This window comes from Ctenocephalides felis, unplaced genomic scaffold (assembly GCF_003426905.1).
Source record: "Ctenocephalides felis isolate EL2017-DRISC unplaced genomic scaffold, ASM342690v1 CF-g0.4_SCAFFOLD_01886, whole genome shotgun sequence".
Classification (NCBI taxonomy): domain Eukaryota; kingdom Metazoa; phylum Arthropoda; class Insecta; order Siphonaptera; family Pulicidae; genus Ctenocephalides; species Ctenocephalides felis.
The window spans coordinates 186020261-186045165 of NW_020538040.1; the positions used below are offsets into that span (position 1 = coordinate 186020261).

The window sequence follows — 24905 nt, forward strand, 5'->3', positions numbered from 1 at the left end:
TGATACAAATTTCTACAATTATTATGATTGAGCATAGTAGCAAAGTCTTGCTTAATTTTGTGGGAGAATATTCTCTGTCTCAAAGAGACAATGATTACATTTTCGTACGTTTTGCAATATGTCGAACGAGCCGTTTGATGATACGTCTTCGAGCACTAATTGTCTTCCAGTTCGGCGAATACGCGTTAACGTCGGCACGAGCTCGCATCTTATTTATATTTGTGTTTCTGTAAGTGCAGTCAGAAGAAAAGCTTTAAATCACATCACTAAAAAATATACGACTCTCGAAATAGCTGAAACGGGAGACGCGCGTGCCCGCGCTCGGACGGACGGGACATTTTAATAAGCGGGCCGACGATGACAGCAGGACGGACGGACGGACAGGTAGCCGGATGTGTCGCAGAATCATAGAGCGAATCGACGAAGGAGGACGCAGTCCAGTCATTTTAGCATTTCACCTCGGATTGTTAGATACCTAGCTGTAAGTTTGTAAATAGTTGTATATTGACACCCTGAAAGTTGTCTCAAAACCTACATATGGTAGGGTGTGCGCAACTATTAAATTTCGGGGTCAAAGGTCACAAAAGTTGCGGACTTTCGCTTTTTTTTGTAAATATCTCATTTTCTATGGGTTTTTTGCTATTTATGTTTATTATCAATATTGTAGAATACAAAATTTTCTACAAATTTTGTTTGAAAGAATTTTTCATACGGCGAAACGTTTTCGAGATAGAGGGCAGAGAGCGCGCGGTCTCATCATCACTTCAGGTCAACCGATCAAAAACGCGCCATATATAGTTGATAACTATCGATAGTTCTTATTGATTAACTATTATAAATTATTAACTTCCCGTAGGGTAGTTATAGTAATGGGCCAAAAATCTAAAATAAAATTTTTTGCATTTCTCGACGTTTTGAAGGTTTCTAAACGTTTTGGCATATCTCAAAAAAAATGAATGCGTGTGTATGTTTGTGTGTTTTGTATGCCCGCATTTTTTCGTCTACGTTTTCGAGCGCACCGATCAACCGATTTGAATGGTTTAAAAAACATTCGATCCCTATTGATCGGGAGATGTGCTGATTAGTTTTTGTCAGAGGCAGGTCCAGTTGTTACGGAGATTTTGAGAGAACGGTGTATCGGATTTGAATGATCTTAAAATATTCAGTTTGTAATAGTTTATTTGTTGTTTTTTATCATGTAAGAAGTTATTAATATTAATTAGGTTAAAATTCGAATATAGTTCCTATATTTTCACTAACAATTCTGCAATTACATGGGCAGGTAAGTGTTGTTAAATAAATTAATACTGAATAAAAAGTGATAGGTTGAGAAAAAATGATAAAATAAATTAAAATAGTTAATAAAAATTAACAAATATTTATAAATCGATAGTTTATCAACTATATATGGCGCGTTTTTTATCGGTTGACCTGAAGTCCTGAAGTGATGCTGAGACCGCGCGCTCTCCGCCTTCTATCTCAAAAACGGCTCGCCGTATGAAAAATTCTTTCAAACAAAATTTGTAGAGAATTTTGTATTCTACAATATTGATAATAAACATAAATAGCAAAAAACCCATAGGAAATCAGATATTTACAAAAAAAGTAAAAATCCGCGATTTTTGTGACTTTTGACCCCGAAATTTAATAGTTGCGCACACCCTATCATATGTATGTTTTGAGACAACTTTTAGGGTGTCAATATACAACTATTTACAAACGTACAGCTGGGTATCTCACATTCCGAGATTCTTGCCTAATTTAACCTAAAATGACTGGGCTAACGGAGGACGGTAGACGGTGGATCGCGTGGCCTGATTGTGCGCCGGCCGATGAGTTGATCACTCGCCTTCGGATGTCGTAACGAATGTAATAACTGCATACGTCATTCACAACTGAAATGCAACTAACCTAACGGCATCACTATTTATGGAGATTCAAAGCAATTGTTCGCAAAAAAACGAAAATGATTTTTTTTATATATCTTTACGTTTCAGAGATTTGTGAACATTTTGGTATACCTTAAAAAAATGGATGTATACGTGTATGTGTGTGTGTTTGTTGTGTATTTGTGCGGATACAATTTTTCGTCGACGATTTCGAGAACACGGATCAACCGATTTGAATGGTTCAAAAAACATTCGATTCCTAATGATGATTGGTGCTGATTAGTCTTTGGCAAAGGCAGGTCCATCCGTTTCAAAGTTGCGGGTCAAAAAATGCAAAAAATTGTAATTCTGTTTTTGAGAGAACGGAGCGTCCGATTTGAACGATTCAAAAAACATTTCACATTTATTGGCAGAATGAAAAATTGATTACATTTTTGGGAAGGCAGGTCTAGCGGTTACGGAGATCTAGTAAAAAAAGTAAAAAAATGCCATCTGGCAGTCAAAAATGATCATTAGACATATGCACATCAAATTATCAGATGTTTTATAGAGATTAACAATAAGTATAAATTTTGTTTACATTTCTCTGGGCTCCATACCAATGTTTATCCGTTACCACGATGCCATGCGCCCCACTAGTTTTTTTAAAAAAAATCCAAACATGTGCAAAAAAAATAAAAAAATTGTCAATTTTTTCCCGCAACTAAAAATCACGTGATGTTTGGTGAGGAAAGGAGGGGGTAATTTTGAATATCACCACGTATCACCGAGTGTCAAAATCAAATCAAAAACGTACAACCTGATATCAACAGTAGTGATATTCGTTTTTACTGCAAAATTCAGATCATGGATATGTTTCCATATAAAAATAGCCTGATTTGTAATTTTTCCAAGGTTATTGAATAAATATACCGTATCTAGATATAGAACTATCTGATTAAAGAGCTGACTTCCAGTCTACATCCAGCAAATTACTTACTTGTTAGTGCCGATCGTAACTATATATCTTTTAATATAATTCAGTACAAACAGTGATTACCCGGCAATCATCTTGTAAAGAGATGTGGATAATCCTTTGCAAACTCTCTGCAAAGTTCAAATAGAAACCAAATTCACAAAGCATTGCAATTATATTGTGTTCTTCTTTGAGTATAAGAGTGGAAACGTAATCCGACATTGTGTGTTTTCCGGGCGGACTTTTATTTTTGCAGATAATTTTAAACAGACTCGCAATAAAGGGATGTATATCATTCTTATACATCGAGGAGAAATACGTTGTAGTACCCACATGTATAATGTGTTCTTATGTGAAAAACACACTAGCTACAATTTAAACGAAGTATACTTCTCTATTTGCAGCAAAACTACATTATAACTATTTTAATCGATTCATTTTTAAATTGATATACGAATCACATTTTTCCAAAAAATAGAGAGTTCATGCTATAAACCTACATTGTTCACTTTAAGCATACAGGAGTAGAGTTTTATCAATTGATTCACTCACATATTATAATACACATATCATAAAATTTATTTGAAAATGATTTTAACGAAGTAGACTCTTGGTCCGCTTATAAAGATTTCAAGTCAATTTTCTGATTTTTAACTTCCCGAAGGAGAACTTCCCGGAGAGAAGTTTATGTTTTCATAAAAAAAATCCGACTTGCTAATTTTGTTTTCTCGACATTTCAAGCCATTCTGAATCGAATGAGATCAAATTGGGAAAAAGTATGTGTGTGTGTGTGTGCGCGTGTGTGAACAGATTTTTTTGCCGTAAATCGACGTTTTCTCGAAAACGGATGGACCGATTTCAAAAATTTAGAAGCCGATCGATGTATCTCGATGAGGACTAGCATTTTGTGCGACGATCGGCCAGACCGTTTCTTTGTAAATTGCAGAAAAGTGAAAATTTTTTGTCCATGTTTTAGCCCGCAATTCTGAATCGATTTTGAAAATTCAAAAACCATTCGATAGATTGGTTGGGAATCGTGCTGATTAGTTTTTGGTAACGATCGGCCGGGCCTTTTTCTTGTAATAAAGTTTTTTAAACGATTTTTCTACGATTGTTCGACGATTTTATGATTTTTTTCTTAGGGCCGTAATATTTTAGTCTTCTAGATCATACTAAAATATTACGGCCCTACGACAAGCCGTTTAATTTTGAAAATTCTTCAAAGTTTGCAAAAATTAGTATCGTTTTTTTGGCATTTGTTAAAATTAGACCTTTTATCGACGTTTTCTCAAAAACGCCTGAACCGATTTCAGAAATTTAAAAGCTATTTGATGTATCTCAATGATGTATCTACCGAACCAATTTTAAAATATCATAAACTGTTCGAAAGATATTAGTTGTGAAAGATACTGATTAGTTTTAGGTAAAAATCTACCGAGCCGTTTTCTTGTAATTAACTGTTGAAAAAAAAATTTAAGCCGATTTTTATAATTTTTTTTAGCGACATATATCATGGTCTTATAGAACTTACTGTAATATTACGGCCTTACGACAAGTAATTTAATTTTAAAAATTCATCAAAATGAGTAGTTTTTTGGCGTTTGTTAAAATTAAAATTAGACTATTTACTTGGTATAACAATAGACTACTTGGTCTTAATGAACATACTAAACCATTAAAGTCCTATGGAAACTGGTTCAATTATAAAAATTATTGATTTTTGAAAATTTCCTTCGTTAGTTTTCCATTATATGTAATTAATCCACTCGGAATACTTTTAATCAATCATAAATTAATTTATATTTTATTGATTAAGTCGATTATTTACACATATCGGGAAGTTCATGTAACTTGCCTCAAGGCAAAATACCAAAACCAACTAGTTTTTCTGATGCAACTGTTTCTCATCACATTACATAATAACTCATATTTCATACAACTTAGTTGGAAATTCTCAATTTGATTTTATCGAAGTAGACTCCAGCAGCAGAGGCTCATGATGGATAGCCATCGGTTACTGCCCGTGCGCCGCCGATCCATCGCCGTCGCTTCGGACAGCAAAAGCATGTCGCCGCAGCGGACAGTTCTGTCTGGGCGGGAGGTTGACGCAGCTTCATACGTGTCACACGGGTATAATATAAGAAAAGAGTCATCGTGCATACAAAGAGCGTCGTTATAACACGTCTAGGGTCGACGATTTTCTCGGCGCGTAGCCTAGGGCGATTCATGGAAATTGCTTTCCACGGATAGAGATCGCGGCGTCGGTTGTTGTGCGTCTGCACGCTTACTCTCGGTTTGGTCTCGGGGCTTGTATTATTGCATCACTTTGCACTGGGAGCGAATGCATACAGATTATTATGGAAATTTGTCTACGTTTATTTATGTACCAGCTTGGAGATTAACTGGGAAAGCAGTTCAATTATCACAATCTTCAGTGGCGTAATGATAGTATATTATTGTCTGCTGGTAATTAATGGACTGTGTCGCATATACATATATATGACAAGCAAGTCACGACTTTAGGAAGAGCCTAATTAAGTGCTATGTCTGGAACATAGCACTGTATGGATCAGAGATATGGGCTCTAAAAAGGCCGACATAAACTACAAATGCTGGAGTCGAATGGAGAAGATAAATTGGACAGACAAAACAGCAAACCAAGAAGTGCTGAAAATAGTGGGCTAAGAAGGAACTCCACTGAGCACGATCAAGAAAAGTGAAGGAAACTGAATCGGACCCATTCTTGTAAAAGACTGCTTCCTACACGAATTTGTTGAAGTTAAAATAGAAAGATTGGAAGGACTCGAAAGAATGCAGATAATTTATGGCTTTCTCGAGAAGAAAAAATACAGGGAACTGAAAAACGAAGCACGGGACCAGGAAGCATGGAAGCAGAAGTACGGTAAGGGAGATGCATAACAATGTATAAAAAGTGATTAATGGTAATGGAAGTAGAGGAACGATAATAAACTAGGGAAGGAAATCAAATAATTGTTTTCACTTCTTAGACCTGTCTTTGGGCTGACGACCATTTATGATTACATATATTCCATAAGGTCTTCCGTGGCCGAGCGTTTTACTCTTGACTTTGTATGAACAGAATCGTGATTTGGAAGTCCTGATGTCGTGCTGTAGCGATGTCCATTCGAAAATTAAGATAAAAATTATGTTTCCATCAACACCATCTTGGGCACTGCGGTGTGAAATGGCAATGAAAAATCACTCACACTATTCTTTCTTGAATCGAGTTGGAGTTTAACTCATCTCACGTATACTTGACCTAGGACAGTACTACCCATTATTCTTATTATATTTCAGACAATGAAATAGTACAACAAACAGTATAATTTTAAAATTTTTGTCATCATACCAACTAGAGTCCATTTTTTCTTATTTTACTTTTTGGGTACATTTTATTATTGCCAATATTCTTCAGAATCCATTCCAAAACTTTTTGTCTTCTGCAGGAGTTTTTCAATAACTATGAATCAAACGCAGCATTTATCAATTTCTTTAAGTCAATATCCAAGTTTACTCATCATTAGTGCTCTACTTTTCGAAATGATAATCCTACCATCGTTTTTTCGCATGATCGATTTCATTGTATATTAGGTATTATAATTAAGAGTTTTTTGTATGAAATCGATGGTTTTGTGCAACATAGAATGATCTAATTAAGGTCAACTTGTGTAATGTACTTGATTATAAGGCCAATAAACCAATCAATAAAAAAGGTTAAAGGTTAAATTAAGCAAGTTTTGAAGATATCTTATTTGCTCTCCTGGTTGTCCTAATTTGCAAAATATTGAGACTATCCTTTTTTATAAGTTATTCTTTGGGTACAAATTTTGGCACCAAAGTTATTCGCTATAAACAGTAACAAATTGGCGATATAATGATAGATATAAATCACTTGGTACCAAGTTCAGACAATAAGATGCATGTTTATTAACCAATTGGTTTGAACTCTAATATACAGATATTTTATAATTTTTTTATCTCAATATTATCGGCAAAAATTATTATGAAATTAGACAAAATTAGTGGTGTATGGCATCTTTTTTTTTTTTTTTTTTTTGTTACAATTTATTTTTGTTAATCAAGACAGTGTATGGCATCGTGCCTTGAAATTTGATTATTCAAATCGGATGCTCCGTTCTCTCAAAAACTCTTTAATTTTCTGCACTCTTTGCTCCGTAACTCCAAAATGGCTGGACCGACTTTTGCCAAAAACTAATCACCACTTCTCCCTATAAATAGGAATCGAATTTTTTGGAACTATTCAAATTGGTTGATCCGTGCGCCCGAAAACGCGAAGGAAATTTTTTACTTACATACATACATGCATACATATACACACACATCCATATTTTTAAGATATGCCAAAATGTTCAGAATCCTTTAAAACATGAATAAGATATGCAAAAATTTTTAATTTCAATTTTTGGACGATTACAACAATTTACCCTACGGGAAGTTAATAAGGTTGATCTATTATTTAGCTATCTACTTTGCTATCTAGCTATGCACTTTCGATAATGATCATTGTAGGAACGTTTGTACCTACACAATAACATAAAAATCGAGTATAGGTATGTTACCCGCGAAACTTGAAAATTTCATCCAATTTTTTAAACAAACCTCGTATATTATATCGATTATTATGTTATACATAGTATCACATAGGATTTACCAGTTTGCCTTCCCCTGCTCAATTAGCATACGACACTTCGAAGGCACACATACTGAATTTATTTATATTTTTAAACACATGTCCGCCGTACAAAGAATATGCAGTCTTAAAACGTCAGGACTCCCTCCAGCAATAAAAAATACTTCACTCGCGTGCAAATATGATTTTTGTTTACGTGTTTCGTTGTTTGCTCACGTCTATTCTCCCTACTGTAGCCGTTTTTAGCCACGTACATTGTCATCATGCATGGTTTGCGAAACACAAAGTATGCCTGTATAAATACTTTGCCGTATATGAATTTTTATGTTCTCTATTTGCGCCAACGAGCATTCGGCGACGACCTAGAGTCATCTGAAGGGCGCTGTTACATCCCAATTTATTTTCATAGTCCCCAAAATAAGAGAATTCAATGTTTTAGATTACACTATATGCTTCAGCGTTTTATCACGAACTTATCTACCTAATACTTTCTTATATCCGACAAAAGATCTTTGTATGAAGTTTAGTGTTCAGTACACAGTTCATTGGTTGCGGATATGCATCGTTAAGTTCTTACGTGCGCCGAGAACATTTTCGTCGAATTATTAGAATCTGCTGAAAAAGTATGGAAACTACTTTTAAATAGTAAGGAACTTTTCCGTAATGATTTTTAAACATTATTTCGAGTGCCAGGAAAAAGTTTTCACATAGATCTGTTTGAACATGTAGTAGTAAATAGGAATCTCTATAGAATTAGCAGCCAATTATAACTTGTAAAAAATTAATTAACTGATGGTGTATGGCATCGTGTCTTAAGGCAAATTTATGGTACTTTCCGTACCGAAAATCGATTTTATAAAAAAAGATGCAAAATTTTTTTAAAACTGAAAAAAATAGATTTTTCGGAATTTTGAAATTAAAAAGACTTTTTTGAAAATAATTATTTTTTTATATTTTGAAATATTTTGGAAATTTTAAATTTTTTTTCAAATATCGAAGCGCATAAGCGTCGCTACGCAGTCTAACGAATAAACTATGTTTTAGAACCCATATAAATGTAAACAAAATTTATACTCATTATTAAAATCTCCATAAATTATCTGATAATTTGATGTGCATATGTGTAATGATCATTGTTGACCGCCAAATTGAATTTCTTTTTTACATTTTTTACTCGATCTCCGAAATCGATAGACCTGTCTTCCCAAAAAATTAATCAGTACTTCATTTCGTCAATACAAATAATTTTTGTTGTTCTAATAATGAAATCGTTTCAAAGTTTAAAACAAAATTTAGGGGGAAGTCCGCGAGTGCCGGACATCTAAGGTTATTTATAAATAAATAAAAAAATCAGTGAAAGTTTGCTAACAAAAAATATCACTTTACATAGTGGCACCTAGTACCGGACATTTCAAAATAACGTGCATTGATCACATATGTAGCCATCTCCACACTCTGAAATGTCTGCACATGTGTGTTTGACGAATATTCTTATATATTGCAAAAAAATCACTATTTATCCACACTTTTTGTTGGGCCAGACGGTTGCTCTCAGCTGAAGCATTTATCGTAAGATTTTCATTCTTTGACTAGGAAATACGAAAAATGGGGGTATGTAGTAACCGTTAGCACTTATACAAAACAAAATTAAATAATTAGAATAAATTACGTCAATTCTCACAAGAAATATTAATATGGTTACTTTCCGGCGCTAAGGGATGACTTAGTGTCCGGTGCTAAGGGACAGACAATTTCGTTCATTTGGTGGTACCTACTAAAATTGTTTAAAATATCTAATAATATTCTACCATTTTACGGATAACAATCAAGTACTACTTTTGTCTTTGCATACCACAGAAATGTAAATGCATAAATATACTAGAATTACTAGAGCAAAGGGTTGCTCCCGCCGTGGCCGTGTGCGTCATAGGTGAGTCTTGGCGCGTGATGTTGCACCTGCGCTCCTTTCACTTGTATTTTAATATAAAAAGATTTATACTCGCTTAAATAATACGTGTTAAATAGAGTGTCCGGTATTAAGTGCCGTTCGGCGTTACGGAACTTTCCCCTATTTTTTTTTTAAATATAATTTTTGGTACGGGAAATTCCAGCAATTTGCTTTAAGGCACGGTGCCATACACTACTAGTTGAATTATTCAAATCAGTTAATTCGTGTTCACAAAATCGTCGATGAAACTTTGTATCCGAACACACACAAACACATAAACACACATACACACACGTATACATACAACCATTTTTTTAAGGTATGCCAAAATATTCAGAAATCTCTGAAACGTAAATGTATATAAAAATTTACATTTTCAATTTTTTGCGATTTCCATACGGGAAGTTAATTAAGTAACTAACGCACTCCACTTTCCTATGCAAAATGTGTCAAATCCCACCAAGGTCACAAAACGAGCTGATTTATTATATCCGTTACCTCATTAAAATAACAATTAATACAGTGTAATTAAGCAAAAACAAGCTGAACTGTAAAGATTAGTTAGATAGTTAATGAAATTGGATGTTCATATAGCCAGCGAACCGAAAAGTGACACACTGTCCTGTCCGCGGTCGACAATGATGGAAAACAAAATATTTCCGGCCGAGATGTTTTCAGATTTAATTTGAACGTGTGCCGCTAATGAAATATAACACGTTCCACGTGGGACGATTCAGTTCAGCCGGAAACACTGCGAAAGAATAAAAACTGTTTCGCTTGTTTGTTTTATTAATATGTCTGACGAGATAATGGTCCATGCTTCTCGGGGATAATATTGCATTTTGTACGTTTAAAATTATGACAGCAGTTTTAATTAACTTCCCGTAGGGTGAGTTATAATAATGGGTCGAAAATCGAAATAGAAAATTATTGCATATCTTTACGTTTCAGAGGTTTTTGAGCATTTTGACATACTTCAGAAAAAATAGATGTGTGTGTGTGTGTTTTGTGTGTTCACAATTTTTTGTCCAAGTTTTTGGGCGCACGGATCAATTGACTTCAATGGTTCAAAAACATTTGATTCCTATTGATATTATGGGGAGATGTGCCGATTAGTTTTTGGTAATGGCAGGTCAAGTCATTTCCAAGATACTAGTACTTTCCAAGGTACATTCCAAGAACTAAATGTATAAAAAATGCCGGTTTTTGAAAGAACTAAACATTTGATTTAATTTACTACACTGCTTATGTAGTAATTTTGTATAATACAATTGCTTTTAAAAAACAAAATTCAGATTTTTTTTGCCAAAAAAAACATTTTTTGTATATCGAAAATAACTCAGATTTTCATCTAAATTTACAACTTGGATTTGATTTTTTTTCTACTACCTCAGACTGCTATTTTCCACAGACACCTCATTGGACTTCCTTCTATACGACAGCTTTTGATCAGTGCAGATTGCAAAATTTTTAATATATCTTATTATACTTTTGATTTTTATAGTAAAAAGTTAAAATGATTTTTCAAAACCGATAAAATTTGGAGGGTCTTTTGTACTTGGTAATTTAGCCATCAGTTTCTAATCGAGCCAGCGAAATTTAAAATGAAGTTTTAAATTTCCAATACTTAGTCATTGCATTAGAAGAGCAAAAAAATCACTAGTTCAATGTATGTCGAAGTTTTTGGGGCCTGGAACTAACGAAGAGGCTATTTTAAATCACTTTCAGAATTTTGTTTTCATGAATTTTTTCATTTATAACTTATTGTTTTGTATGAGCATACTTTTTGTACATAATATTTTCAGATATTTGATTTGATGTGATAATTTCAATTATATTATTAAACTAGAGCGAAAATTCAATTTAAGTCTATACTTTTTGACAAAAGATCGGACAAAAGATCTAAATCCAGCACAAACAATGCTTTTAAAAAAAACACGGGACACAAGGTGGAAATGCGGGATAGTTCTGGCCAAACCGGGATGTATGGTTAAATTAGTATTATAAAATATGCATTTTTTATAAATTAATTAATGTCTTAAATAAAATATTATATAATGTCTTTTACAATGTCCATATTATTTATATCGCCATTCGAACGAGATTCAGTTGACGTAACAGCATCACGTTTTCAATTCATGCGGCAGATTTTACCTTTTTCCCAGAAAACAAAGGAAAAGTAGAGCAGCGGTTCGATTATGACGGTTAACGCAGTATATTCATCTGAACAATTGCGGCAAATCGAAACACGTATGTGTCATCTGTAAAATATTATGTGCTGATCAAATAAAGAATGCTTCAGTTGCAGGTTTATGCTTTTATAGTCTGTTTTCCGAGGAAATGGTTGCGCAGATAATTTTCATCAACATGAATGAATTATTTGATGTGTATGACATGTTTTTCTAAAGCTGTCAAATCCATATTTATTTATACATAAATCAGCTTTTTCCAGTTCATTGTAATCCCTGTTCACGAACAACTTATTTTAGAGAAACAAATCACAATGAGCAATTGCATAAGGAACAATATCTGCTGATCATAATTTTAAAAGTAAAGAAAATCTAACGAAAGTTAGTCAAAAGGTACTTGAGGAGGCTTAGTGGTAGATGATGAAATAAAATAGAGATAAGATAAGCATTCTGGAGATTCCATAAGATGAGCAATCAGTGGTACCAAATATTAGCACATTTCTAGAAATGGATTTGTAATTTATTGTTGATTTATTAACCAAATATTCATAATTTTGTATATTGCCACACTACTCCCCCAGCAATGACTTTACTAAAACGTCGCCTCCTATTGCCATTGCTATAAAAACTGAAACATTTAAATAAATGGAAAAAGTCATTTGAATTCTTAGAAAGAACATAACAGTCCAAGTTTGTAATAAATAAATATTGTTTGTGAGAAGAACTTTAACAATGCACAGAAGTAAACAAGTCATTTTCCAAATCATTTGTGAAATAGGAATCAACATGTTTATAAATCTAACAACCCTGAAAAATTTAATACAATATTCTCTGAACATATTTCTTCCCTTAAACACACTTTTAATACTAATGATCTTACCAATATTTATAAAGAAAAAGAAGGATCTTAGTAGATTTGCAGAATCTATATTTGTCTTCTTACATTCTACGAAATCGTTGACAAAAATTTGTATCCGAACACACACACATACCTCCATTTTTTTTAAGGTATGCCAAAATATTCAGAAACCTTTGAAACATAAATATATGCAAAAATTTTCATTTTCGATTTTTTACTGATTGCTATAATTTTCCCTACGGGAAATTAAAAAAATATTTAAGAAGTTTTGCAGAATCTGAATTTATCTATTTACATTCTACTGGCGTAAACAAACGAAGTTGTTCTCCTTCATTTTTTGATAGCCATCAAATCTTTATTGGTAAGGCTAATCTTTTTCCTTAATTGCTGATTTCCCATTTATCCACCATCCTATTGAACTATTTACAACCTTTTTTGCAAATTTAGAAATAAAATTTGATTTTACAAACCAAGTAGCCACCTATTGTATAAAAGAGATATTTGTTTCAGTAAGCAATGCAATTATTTGAAACCCAGCGCGCGCAGTACAAGACCTATTAGCCTTAGCCTTAGCCTGCAGAAGCTTCTTAGTTGATTATATGTAGCGTAGTAATAGAAAACACTCGTTGGATATCAGAATGGGTGGAAGCTCTTGTTGCCTTTTAATCCACATGTAGTGTCTGTTGATGAAAGCTTTTCTCTGAGGTTATAGACGAATCTTCCTTATCACTCATCCTATCATTTGTTATTCTTTAATTATCTATTTGTGGAAATTCGATAAATTAAAGGTTTATTGATTGTCTTGTAAAATTGAATTTGATACCTGTCTTGTTGGCAACAAGGTGACACAATTTTGAATTGTTATTTTTGTATGCGAAGATGAAATAAAATTTTTGGAGCACCTGACGATCTTTGAATTGTTAACTTCCCGTAGGGTAAATTATAATAATAGCAAAATGCATATGCTAACATTTTAAAGTCTGAACATTTTGGCATACCTCAAAAAATGTATGTGTTTGTGTTTTGTGTAGATACAAATTTTTGTCCACGATTATGAGGGCGCAGATAAACCGATTCGAATGCATCAAAAAGCATTCGATTCGTATTGATGGAGAGACTTGATGATTAGTTTTTGAGAACGGCAGGTTTAGCCGTTTCGAGGATACGGGGCAAAAAGTGCAAAAAATGGCAATTCAATTTTTAAAAGAATAGAGTGTCCGATTTGAATGATTCAAAACGTTTTACTTGTATCGATTGAATGAACAATTGACTAAATTTTTGGTAAAGCAGCAATTTCGGGGATCAAAAAAAAAAGTTTTGAAAAATGCCATTTGGCGGTCAAAAATGATCATTAGACATATGCACATCAAGTTATCAGATACCTTATATAAATTTTAATAAGCAAAAATTTTGTTTTCATTTCATTATTTGCATAGGCCTAATATATGATTTCAAGTGAAAATAGTTTTTGGGAGCATTAGAACAATAAGAATAGTTTTGATTCCTATTCGAAATGATTAAAACTAGGTGTGAGTGGCATTTTGTCTTAAGGCAAGTTGCATGCACTTTTCCATATGTGTGAATACACGACTCAATCATTAGGAATTGTGATTTGGTATCTTTTCAAATAGTTATGATGAATATTTTAACTTTTCACTTCAAAAATTAATTTTTTGCTTTGTACTAAAAACTCAAATGTTATTTATAGAATTCATAAACAGAATAATAAAAATAAATGGTGTTCAACATTTTCAAAAACTGGAACATCAAATTCAATAGTCACTCAGCTTCTTGAAACACCAATTTCAAGAAGACCGAAAAAGAAGCTTCTCAAAGTTAATATTGAAGACCTTTAACACTACCACATCTTTGTAGAGATGAACATAGTTGGTGAATTACTCATTACTCACCAAATAGCTCATAGAATTGTATTATAGTATTCTAATTGCTGTTGAAAATAAATTAAAAAAAAAAAAAAATGATAAGATGGTCATTGTAGTTTTATATAAGTGATTTTTTTAGTGTAATTTAAAATTATTTTGCAAATTTCATATTAATCCTGTTTTATGATTTTGTGATAAACGGTATCAATGGTTCGGCTGCAAAGCGTATACCGCTCGAACAAATGAAATTCAAACATCAATGTTCTTTGTCTAAAACAGTGCAAATACTGAAACTTTGCCCGAAAGCTCAATGCGTTTCCAAAGTTCGTAATTCGCAAACTTCCGAATCGAGATTTACACGAAGGTAATTATCGGTATTCTGATACAATTCATAAGTGCTCGGATTTAATATCAAACAAAGCAGCGTTGACGTTCCAATCAAGCACTTTGCTAACAAGCAGCGATTCAGTATCAAGTGCGCTTCACGCCTCGCGCGCGAATTCAGCACACAAATTGTACATTTTATGCAAACAAATGATTTAATTTTCCGTACGTGTGCCAACTACAATTACAATCGTCAACCCGAATCAATGGCCTTACATTGAAAAGCGGCCGCACCGAGAGCGCGCTCGCTAAAGTAATCGAGAGTTCCAGCCTGGCGGCGGCTCTCGGACGCACTGTTGGGAACAATAACCGAATTGCGGATTATTGAACGGAATTATGTGCAGTAATATTAAGTATTTATGTAATATACACGCTGGATTGAATACATATTGCCGAACCGTTCAACAAGTTACACAAGTATTTAACGGTCACAACGGGGATAGGAACAAATACATGAACAAATTTTGTTAAGCCCAAGAAGTTTGTTTTTGTCAAAAAATGCAATTTGCTTTATAACTTTCTGTAGAGTAAGTTATAGTAATCTCAAAAAATCGAAAATGAATATTTTTTGTGTATCTTCACGTTTCCGAACATTTTGGCATACCTACCTTATAGCTCACAGTTAGAAATAATGGATTTTAGAGTGTGTTTAGTATGCATTTATATATGTTCGGTTAAAACCATACAAGTAATATACATCGTTAGAAAAGTCTCAAAATATTTAGTTCTTTTCCCATATATTTCAACTTCAAACTCCTTACGGTGTGGCCTACAGGCGTGTTGCAGACGTAAAATCCAAGGAAAATTTGAAATTCTCAAGAAAATTATATGAACACACTTAACGATTTATATATCATTTTCTACATAATTTTATTCTGCATCTTTCGTCTTAACAAAGTTTTTTCGTATCTTTTACCGTTTAGCTCGTAGTATAGAATCTGTGTGAATATTCAAATGTTGAAATGCAAATTACGTTTAGGTTTGAGCAACTATTCACACTATTTGATGTTTCTATATGGTTATTTATGATTCAGCATATAATTTTTCGTCAACGATTTCGATTTAAATAATTCAAAAAACATTAGATTCCTGAATTGATGAAGATGTGCTGATTAGGTTTTGGCAAACACAGGTTCAGTCCCTTTTAGAGAGAAAGGAGCATCCGATTAGAAGGATTCAAAATACGTTTTATTTGTAATGAGTGAGTCTAGTATTACATCAAACTATCATTTTTTTATAGAGATTTTAATAAGTAGAAATTTAGAGTCTTTTATTTGGATCCCGTATCAAAAATTAGTATATTTAGAATTACAATACTGTTCGTCGCCTTAATACTTACATTTTGTCTATAAAATACGAATGGTGAAACTTATATTATTTATGAAATTATTTAGAATATTTATTTTTGATTGCTAATCAATTTTTGTTGATCATAGATTGTTTTTATTTTTCGATTGTTCAATTACTGTACGGGAAGTTCCAGAAATTTGCCTCAAGGCACAATGCCATGCACTACTAGTTTATTTTTTTCTCGATGTATCAAGTCATTCTGAATCCTTCAATACCAAAATTGAAAAAATGTCTACGTCTCTGTTTTTGTGCACGTGAGCCGGAATTTAATTTTTGGATTTCAAAAATTCATCAAATTTACGAGACTCGATAAAGACTTCTGATTAGTTTTTCGCGACTTGTAATATAGAATTTGATATTACTATCTAATGAGACCTTAAACATAAAACACTTTAAATACATTTTCAAGAGAAGAAATTACTATGAAACACAATATGATGCGTGAATGCATTTAACTGCTTTCCACAGATCATTAACATTGCGCTATGCGAACGTAGGCTTGTTCTATTGAATGATCATTGACATCCAGAGAATATTTGTTGTCTAACTATCTTGTAATGATAATCATAAAAATATGCATTTTTTATAATTTGAGATTTGATCTAACAAGGAGTACCTCGAATTTACTGTTTTGCGATTTTGATGAAACTTCGTATGATGATACAGTCTATATAATATTATAAGCCTATAAGAAGTCAAAAGTATATGACCAGTCAAATATTCAATTTTACTTCGCGATACTGATTTAAAACTTATTAAATTAAATTGCACGATCGGTTAGTAATGTTTTATACTTAGAATTGTTCATAATTTTATGTCAATTTTGGATGTTTATCCCGTTTTTATATCTTTTATCGATCTTGGGTTATTGCGACACATCAAAGTGCAACGTCAAATTCTCAATTTCACTGTACGATATTGTAGTACTAAAATATTCTATGAACAGTTAGTAACTACCATAAAGTCTAGAGCATAAGACGATGGCTTATTTATATTAAATTAATTTGAAAACTAAAATGAAGCAAGAGGGGAACACAGAGTGAAACGCTTTTCTTCCACGTGATTTAGATTTCCTTGTTGTATGTATTAAATTCACAATACGCATGCTATTTATATTTTCCGAGTGTCGCTCCCATCATTTTCTTTTTCTTATGTAATGTTGTAATAAGTAACAGCATCGGCGACAAGCATTTACATCGTATTCGTACATTGCTATTTCATTTCATATATATCTTGTTTACCATTGCGATAATGTATTCTGTATTCTAGATATAGCGCGTATTCTGATACAGTGTACTGTATACCTACAGTACACAGTCGGTTTGCGATGTACGTCGGCAATAACGTGTGTTGTATTCGTTCACTTGCATTCATAACGGAACAGCGACTGCACACGTGAGAAAATTACGTAACTGGATGACATTAAATAATCCTTGGAGTCATTTGTGCGATTCGGGACGTACTCTGAAAATACATAATGCTCTTTTCAATGAACATTTCAGAACGGATTTATTTCGTAAATGGGAAGCGCCTACGGTTGAAACGAATAGCTGCATTTGTATCAGCTGTCAACATCGCTTTGCGCTTTGTAAGTTGCGCAATGAACGTGGAACGATGTGTATATATATTCTGAAATCAACAGTTGCAATTTAATTCCAAACTCTTGCTTAATGTAGATAGAAACTTGCAGTATCCATTTATTTCGCATCAGATATTGTTTCAATCTTACTATTATGAACACATTTAATAATTGTGTTGCTGTTTTTGGAAGGGAAGAGGCTAGATTTTCGACTTCTATTATTAAGTGTCCTATTTATGCTAGAAATTATATTTAAGATCGATAACCTAAGAAAAAATCTGATACCGTACTGCTTGATATCAAGCTAGCCAAAGTTAAGATCGGTTCTTACTAGTTTCCCAGTAGAAATGAATCATGGTGCAATATAGGTTTTTATGTGGGCGCAATATTGATTATGCATATTGTCCCAATATTGTTTCGTTAACATTCACCAATATCGGACCAATTCGAAGCCAATATTGGCTCTATATAGATAAACATTATTTACCTTACATTAAAAAATTCGGTTGCTTATACATTATATAGGGGAAGTCCCGTAACGCCGGACGGCACCAAGCACGGGACACTCTATTTAACACGTATTATTTAAGCAAGTATAAATCTTTTCATTTCAAAATACAAGTGAAAGGGGCACTGGTGGCACACAGGTAGAGGATCACGCGCCAAGCCTCGCCTGTGACGCCCACGGCCACGGCGAGAACAACCCTTTCCTGTTTTAGGCGCAAAATCACGGCGTCACCTAAATATCAATGGAAGTAATTCTAGCATATTTATGCATTTACATTTGAGTGGTATGCAAAGATAAAAGTGGTACTTGATTGTTACCCGTAAAATGGTAGAATATTATTAGATATTTTAAACAATTTTAGTAGGTACCATCAAATGAACGAAATTGTCTGTCCCTTAGCACCGGACACTAAGTCGTCCCTTAGCGCCGGAAGTAAACATATTGATATTTCTTGTGAGAATGGACGTAATTTATTCGAATTATTTAATATTGTTCTGTATGAGTGCTTACGGTCACTACATACCCCCATTTTTCGTATTTTCAGATCAAAGAATGAAAATTTTATGATGAATGATCCAGCTGAGAGCATCAGTGTGGCCCAGCCAAAAGGGTGGATAATTAGTGCAATTATCTAAGTTTTTGCAATATCTAAGAATATTCGTCAAACACAAATGTGCAGATATTCGAGAGTGTGGAGATGGCTACATATGTGTTCAATGCTGGTTATTTTGAAATGTCCGGTACTAGGTGCCACTTCGTAAAATCGCATTTTTTGTTACCAAAGTTTGATTGATAGTATTTTTTATGGTTTAGCAAAGATTGCGTTTTTGTTAATTTAGTTTGATTTCTAACTTTGTTATCTAACATAAGTCATAATTTAATAAACATTTCGTAAAATATTTTTTGATTTATTTATAAATAACCTTAGGTGTCCGGCACTCGGGGACTTCCCCCTACGTATAGCGCGTAGCCTATTCTTCTAAACTTTTATAAATAGTTTTTATTGTCAAACTAATTATAATATTTTGACCACCTCGTTCTATCAACCCTATCACCATGCGTAGATTCATCAAAATCCCAGACGAGTAACCCTGAGGTTCTCCTTGTAAGTCGTAGAGTCCCCCGGCTATATATTAAATAGCTCTGCGCTGAATTATTGCGGAAAAAATGGTAACACGTTGCAACTTACATACGTGCACGAACAACTCAGAAAATTTAATTATGAAGCTAAGCGGTTATTCATATATGCAGTTCGGTAGCTGCGTTATTAACACGGACGATATACTGTGTAATGCAGTCTGCGGCGGCCGTAATCAGGGTAACCGCATCGGACGCGTGCCTCGCCGTCCCGGACTTTGTGCCAAAGACCTGTCAAAACCATAATGCATTTGTAATTTATATCATCGGCGGATTTATTAATTGGTCGATGGATTAATTATTTGGTTTTAACGTATTAAATGGTAACTTTAATATTTAAATTGCTTTTACGTATAGGGAAGTTTCACCTAGTTGTTATTCCTTTTAGTACAAAAGGTTTCATTTTATGTTGGAAATAATTTATTTTGTTTCATAAAAACTTGTATAACATTGCAACAGGCTAGTTTTGTAAAAAAATGAAGCCAATGAAGAAATAATTGCAAACACAGAAATGCTTCTAATTGTAAATTTCAAAGGTACATAATATCGCAAAGATATGGTATATGGCAAATTGCAAGGACTCCCTGTTGTAAACAAGTGCATTTCAAGAATAAAGTCCACATGAAAACGTTACTACGGATTTCTTACTATGTTTTCAAGATTCACAAAGGGACCTTCAAAAATAAAATATTTAAAGACTTTAAGAACTACTGCTACATGCGATGTCGGACTTCATAAATCGATGGCATTTCAGAATCTAACTTTTATTGAGAAGTAACCGATATTTATTTTAGCGAGGTTCTTCGAAGCGGAGATATCTTTCAAGCGAACTTTATGAGATAAAGAAGTTTGTGTCTCAAAGAATCGTATATGCAATTCGACAGCAAGATGCAACGATAATGTTTGTAATATTTACTTCGTCAAAAACTTGAAGGAATATTATATTGAAGTACTTTATCTGATATTCATACATAATAGTGCTATAGCTATAATATAAACTAGTGGGGCGCATGGCATCGTGCCTTAAGGCAAATTGCTGGAACTTTCCGTACCAAAAATTATTATTTTTTTAAAAACAATTAACATTTTTGAAAAAAATTTACTTGGAAAAAAATCGATTTTTGAGAAACTATAAATTTGACAAAAAATTACTTTTTTTTAAAAAAAAGATGTTTTCTTTATTTTGACATATTTCGGAAATTCGGAACTTTTTTTCAAAGAAATCGTACTGCTTTAACTGCACACAGAGAAAAAATGTCAAAGCGCGTAAGCGCCCCGTCGGTGTCTGAAAGATAAACATTGGTACGAAACCTATAGGAATGTAAACAAAATTTATGCTTATTGTTAAAATCTCTATAATTATCTGATAATTTCATGTGCATATGTCTAATGATCATTTTTGACCGCCAAATGGCATTTTTTTTTATTGGATCTCCGAAACCGCTAGACCTGTCTTCATGAAAATTTGATCAATTCTTTATCTTATCAATACAAGTAAAATGTTTTTGGGATGCTCCGTTCTCTTAAAAACTGAGTTAAACCGTTTTTGGCACGTTTTGCTCGGTATCTTCGGAACGGGTAGACCTGCCTTCGCCAAAAACTAATCAGCACGTCTCCTTATCAATATGAATCGAATGTTTTTTGAATTATTCAAATTGCTTCATTCGTGTTCCCGAAATCGTCGACGAAAATTTGTATTCGCACACACACATACACGCACACACACACGCACACACACACATACATCCTTTTTTTAAAGGTATGTATTCAAAAGGTTTTGAAACGTAAAGATATATAAAAATTTTCATTTTTGATTTTTTTGCGATTACTATAACTTGCCCTACGGGAAGTTAAATATAATAGACACAATATATTTTAAAATTATCTCTGAATTCTAGACTAATAATAATTCATGGAACTTGAGTAATTATTTCATATCATAAATAATCAATGAAATATTGCATATTACAAACTATGGTATTATAAATATATAAAAAATATTTACACTTTTTTCAATACTCGAAAATTTGTAATAGATATTATTCAATATTTAAATTTTTCTGCCATATAATTAACTTCCCTTAGGATTATCAATCAACTTGGTTCATCCGTTTGCCAAAAACTAATCAGCACGCCTCCCCATCAATGAAAATCTGATGTTTTTGAATCATTCAAATCGGTTAATCCAGAAAGGACGAAAATTTTTATCCAAATATACATACATACAAACATATATTTTTTCGTTTTGTATTTTCTTGCGATTACTATAACTTACCCTACCGAAACTTCAAAATAAAAATATTACTTCTTCCTTAAATAAAATAATATAATAAGTAGCTATATTTAAATTCTATCAAAGTTCTAGTAAATATGTTTTTTAATCTTTTTGGAATCTTGACAATTAAAAGGTTGTAAGCTAATTGTTTGAAATGGTACGTCGGCATTTCTTTGTGTCTGATTAATTTTTATTCATTATATTCTTTCTCGAAATATACAGTTGTAGTATAGAAGCTGCAATGTTGAAGTAATTTTATGAACATTGAATTTCCGAAGAAAGTGTGACGTTCTATTCTACTGTCGCCCACTCAGTTTTCCGGGTTGTGGCGAACTATATCGCAAAATACTGCGACTCGTCGAGATAATGAATTGATACTTATCATAATGTGCAGGTCATTTTACGCATCATTAATTTATTCAGATAAACGATCATGGGGTCGTTTGCAAGGTCTATCTAACAGAGAGCGGAATTATTCAATTTGCTTTTAGTTTAATGCGCTTCGTAACCGACGACAATCGAGCGCGGTTTGTGCATTATTAGCGATTCGCATAAGATTGCCATTATTTGATAAGGGAAAAGGACCGAGAGGAAAGTACTCTGGAAAAGTCGTATACGAGACAATAGATTCACACGAAGAATACACTACACTCTGTTTTTGCGCTAACTTCATTTTATAAGAGTTACAGACGTTTCGAGACCGTGGTTCGTGCCATCATCGATGTAAAATTATCAAAAAGTAATAACTAAAAAATGAGTTTATTGTACAACCGAGTGTTCTTTGTAAAAGTTGTATAGGAGACACTAGTTTCACACACAAAATAGACTACAAGGTGTTTTCGCACTGACTTCTACTAAATACATAAGGTTCTGAGTTGCAATCGTTTAGAGATCTTAGTTTGTTCCATCATTAGTGTAATATTAGCAAAAATTGTTAACTCATTGTATATAAAACTAGTGGGGCGCAAGGCATCGTGCCTTAAGGCAAATTGCTGGAACTTCCCGTACCAAAAATTATTTTTTTTAGAAAGATTAACATTTTTGAAAAAAAAATTACTCTGAAAAAATTAGATTTTTGAGAAAGTATAGTTTCTATTTTTGGCAAAAACCTACTTTTTTTTTGAAAAAAAGACTTTTTAAAGAAAAATTTATTTTGAAATATTTTGGAAATTCTGAATTTTTTTTCAAGCAATCGTACTGCTTTAACCGCATAGAGACAAAATATAGAAGCGCGTAAGCGCCGCGTCGCCGTCTAACGGATAAACACTGGTACGGAACCCATAGGAATGTAAACAAAATGTATACTTATTGTTAAAATCTCTATAAAATATCTGATAATTTGATGTGCATACGCCTAATGATCATTTTTGACCGCCAAAAAATAAAAAACTTTTTTACTAGATCTCCGAAACCGCTAGACCTACCTTCATGAAAATTAGATCAGTTCTTTATCTTCTTAATACAAGTGAAATGTTTTTTGCCCCATATCTCCGAAACGGCTAGACCTGCCTTTGCCAAAAACTAATCAGCACGTCTCCTCATCAATACGAATCGAATGTTTTTTGAATTATTTAAATCGCTTCATCCGTGTTCCCGAAATCGTCGACGAAAATTTGTATCCGAACACACACACATACATCCATTTTTTCTAAGGTATCCAAAATGTTCAGAAGGTTTTGAAACGTAAAGATATATAAAAATTTTCATTTTCGATTTTTTTGCGATTACTATAACTTGCCCTACGGGAAGTTCATAAGTTTGTTATAAACTTGGTAAATCCGAGAGTTTTTTGTGAAAGTTATAGGGGGGCTAGGGGCTATTTGTAACAGGAGTAAGTAGTAATAGGCGTTTCTCAACAGGATCTTGAACGATATAATTTTTTTTGTCTCGATTGGACCGATACACTATACAGAACTGTGCAGGTCCGTCATTTTGGACATGCAAATTAAATCATACTATCATAATTAAATCATACTTAATTAATCATTCTATTTTAAAATTTTCAACTTACCGAAATAGGTTTAAAGGCCAAAGTATGTATATCGGAAAAAAATTTAAAAATTTAAAAAAACTCCGAAATTTGGCTTTATCAAAAAATCCCATTTGTTAATTTTATGATTGCCATATGTACACACACATATGTATGTATGTGTGTGTATGTGAGCCAAAATTTTACTAATTTGAAAATGTTTCGAATATTCAAAAATATCGAAAGAATTTTATATTTTAAAATTTATAAGTTTTCAAATTTAACTACAAAATTAATTGAAGTTTGAAATGATTTGTAACATATAGAGTAGTTCATGCTGCTTTCCTTAAGTTGAGAAGCCACTAATACCTAATTTCCTAGACTTGTACGTACTAGAATAAAAAATACAAATTTTTCATAAACTCTTTAAAAACGTAAAATATAATTTCACAGGCTTATATGTGACTTATCACTATTTTATTACCAATTTTTTGTAGTTATGAATTCTTTTTGCATTTTTCAATCAATTTTTTTTGTTTTTGAACATTGAAAAATCGTATTCATGTTTTTTACACAATTTCTATTTGCTGGTATATTATTCAACAAGAAAACAAGAAATCGTCTTGATTAGTATTCGATTGAACGCTCTTCCTGTTAGCACGTTGACTTCCTCCAAATGATAACATTTGCTTATAGATTTTACAAGAGAGGTTAATGGCACAATATTATTGTCACTATTTTAAAAGTAGCTACATCTAAATTGCTATTGATGAAGACGCTCATTTAAGAAAATACCACTTATACTTAGTTATTAAAATGCATGGCAAAAGCCTGAAATAATATCTATGAATAAATGAACGAATTGCAAATAAGTTTTTCCAGAGCTGTGTCTTGTTTTTCTTATTATAAAAATACCCTTTGATAAATTAAATCTGTCAAAGCGTCTATTAAATTGCATCCATAATTCAAAGTGAAATTACCGCGATGCATCAAAATGAAACTTTGGAGATGAAATTATACCGCTAAGTACATTTGTTTTGAAATATTATTACATGCGTTAATTAATTATGTGCAGTGCAGAAGCATTTGCACTCGGTGGTTTCAGGCAAAGTTTTAAAGTTTGCTGTATAATTAACATCAACTGAGGAGATAGGAGTGCCTCTCCTGTTTCACAAAATGCATTCCTTAATTAGAGTTCAATAATTAAATTTAATGTCATTTTAGGGAACTATGTATATTCATTACCTTTTGTGGTATTGTCGTTCGGGGGATATGGAATAAACCTAGATAAATTTAGTTTGTTAGTTA

General features: G+C 32.8%; 1 protein-coding gene across 1 annotated transcript in view; it reads left to right on the forward strand.

The window, feature by feature from the left end:
• The window catches only part of LOC113376406 (FERM and PDZ domain-containing protein 4), a 537953-nt gene that overhangs the window by 327435 nt on the left and 185613 nt on the right, over positions 1–24905 (forward strand). The window lies entirely within an intron of this gene.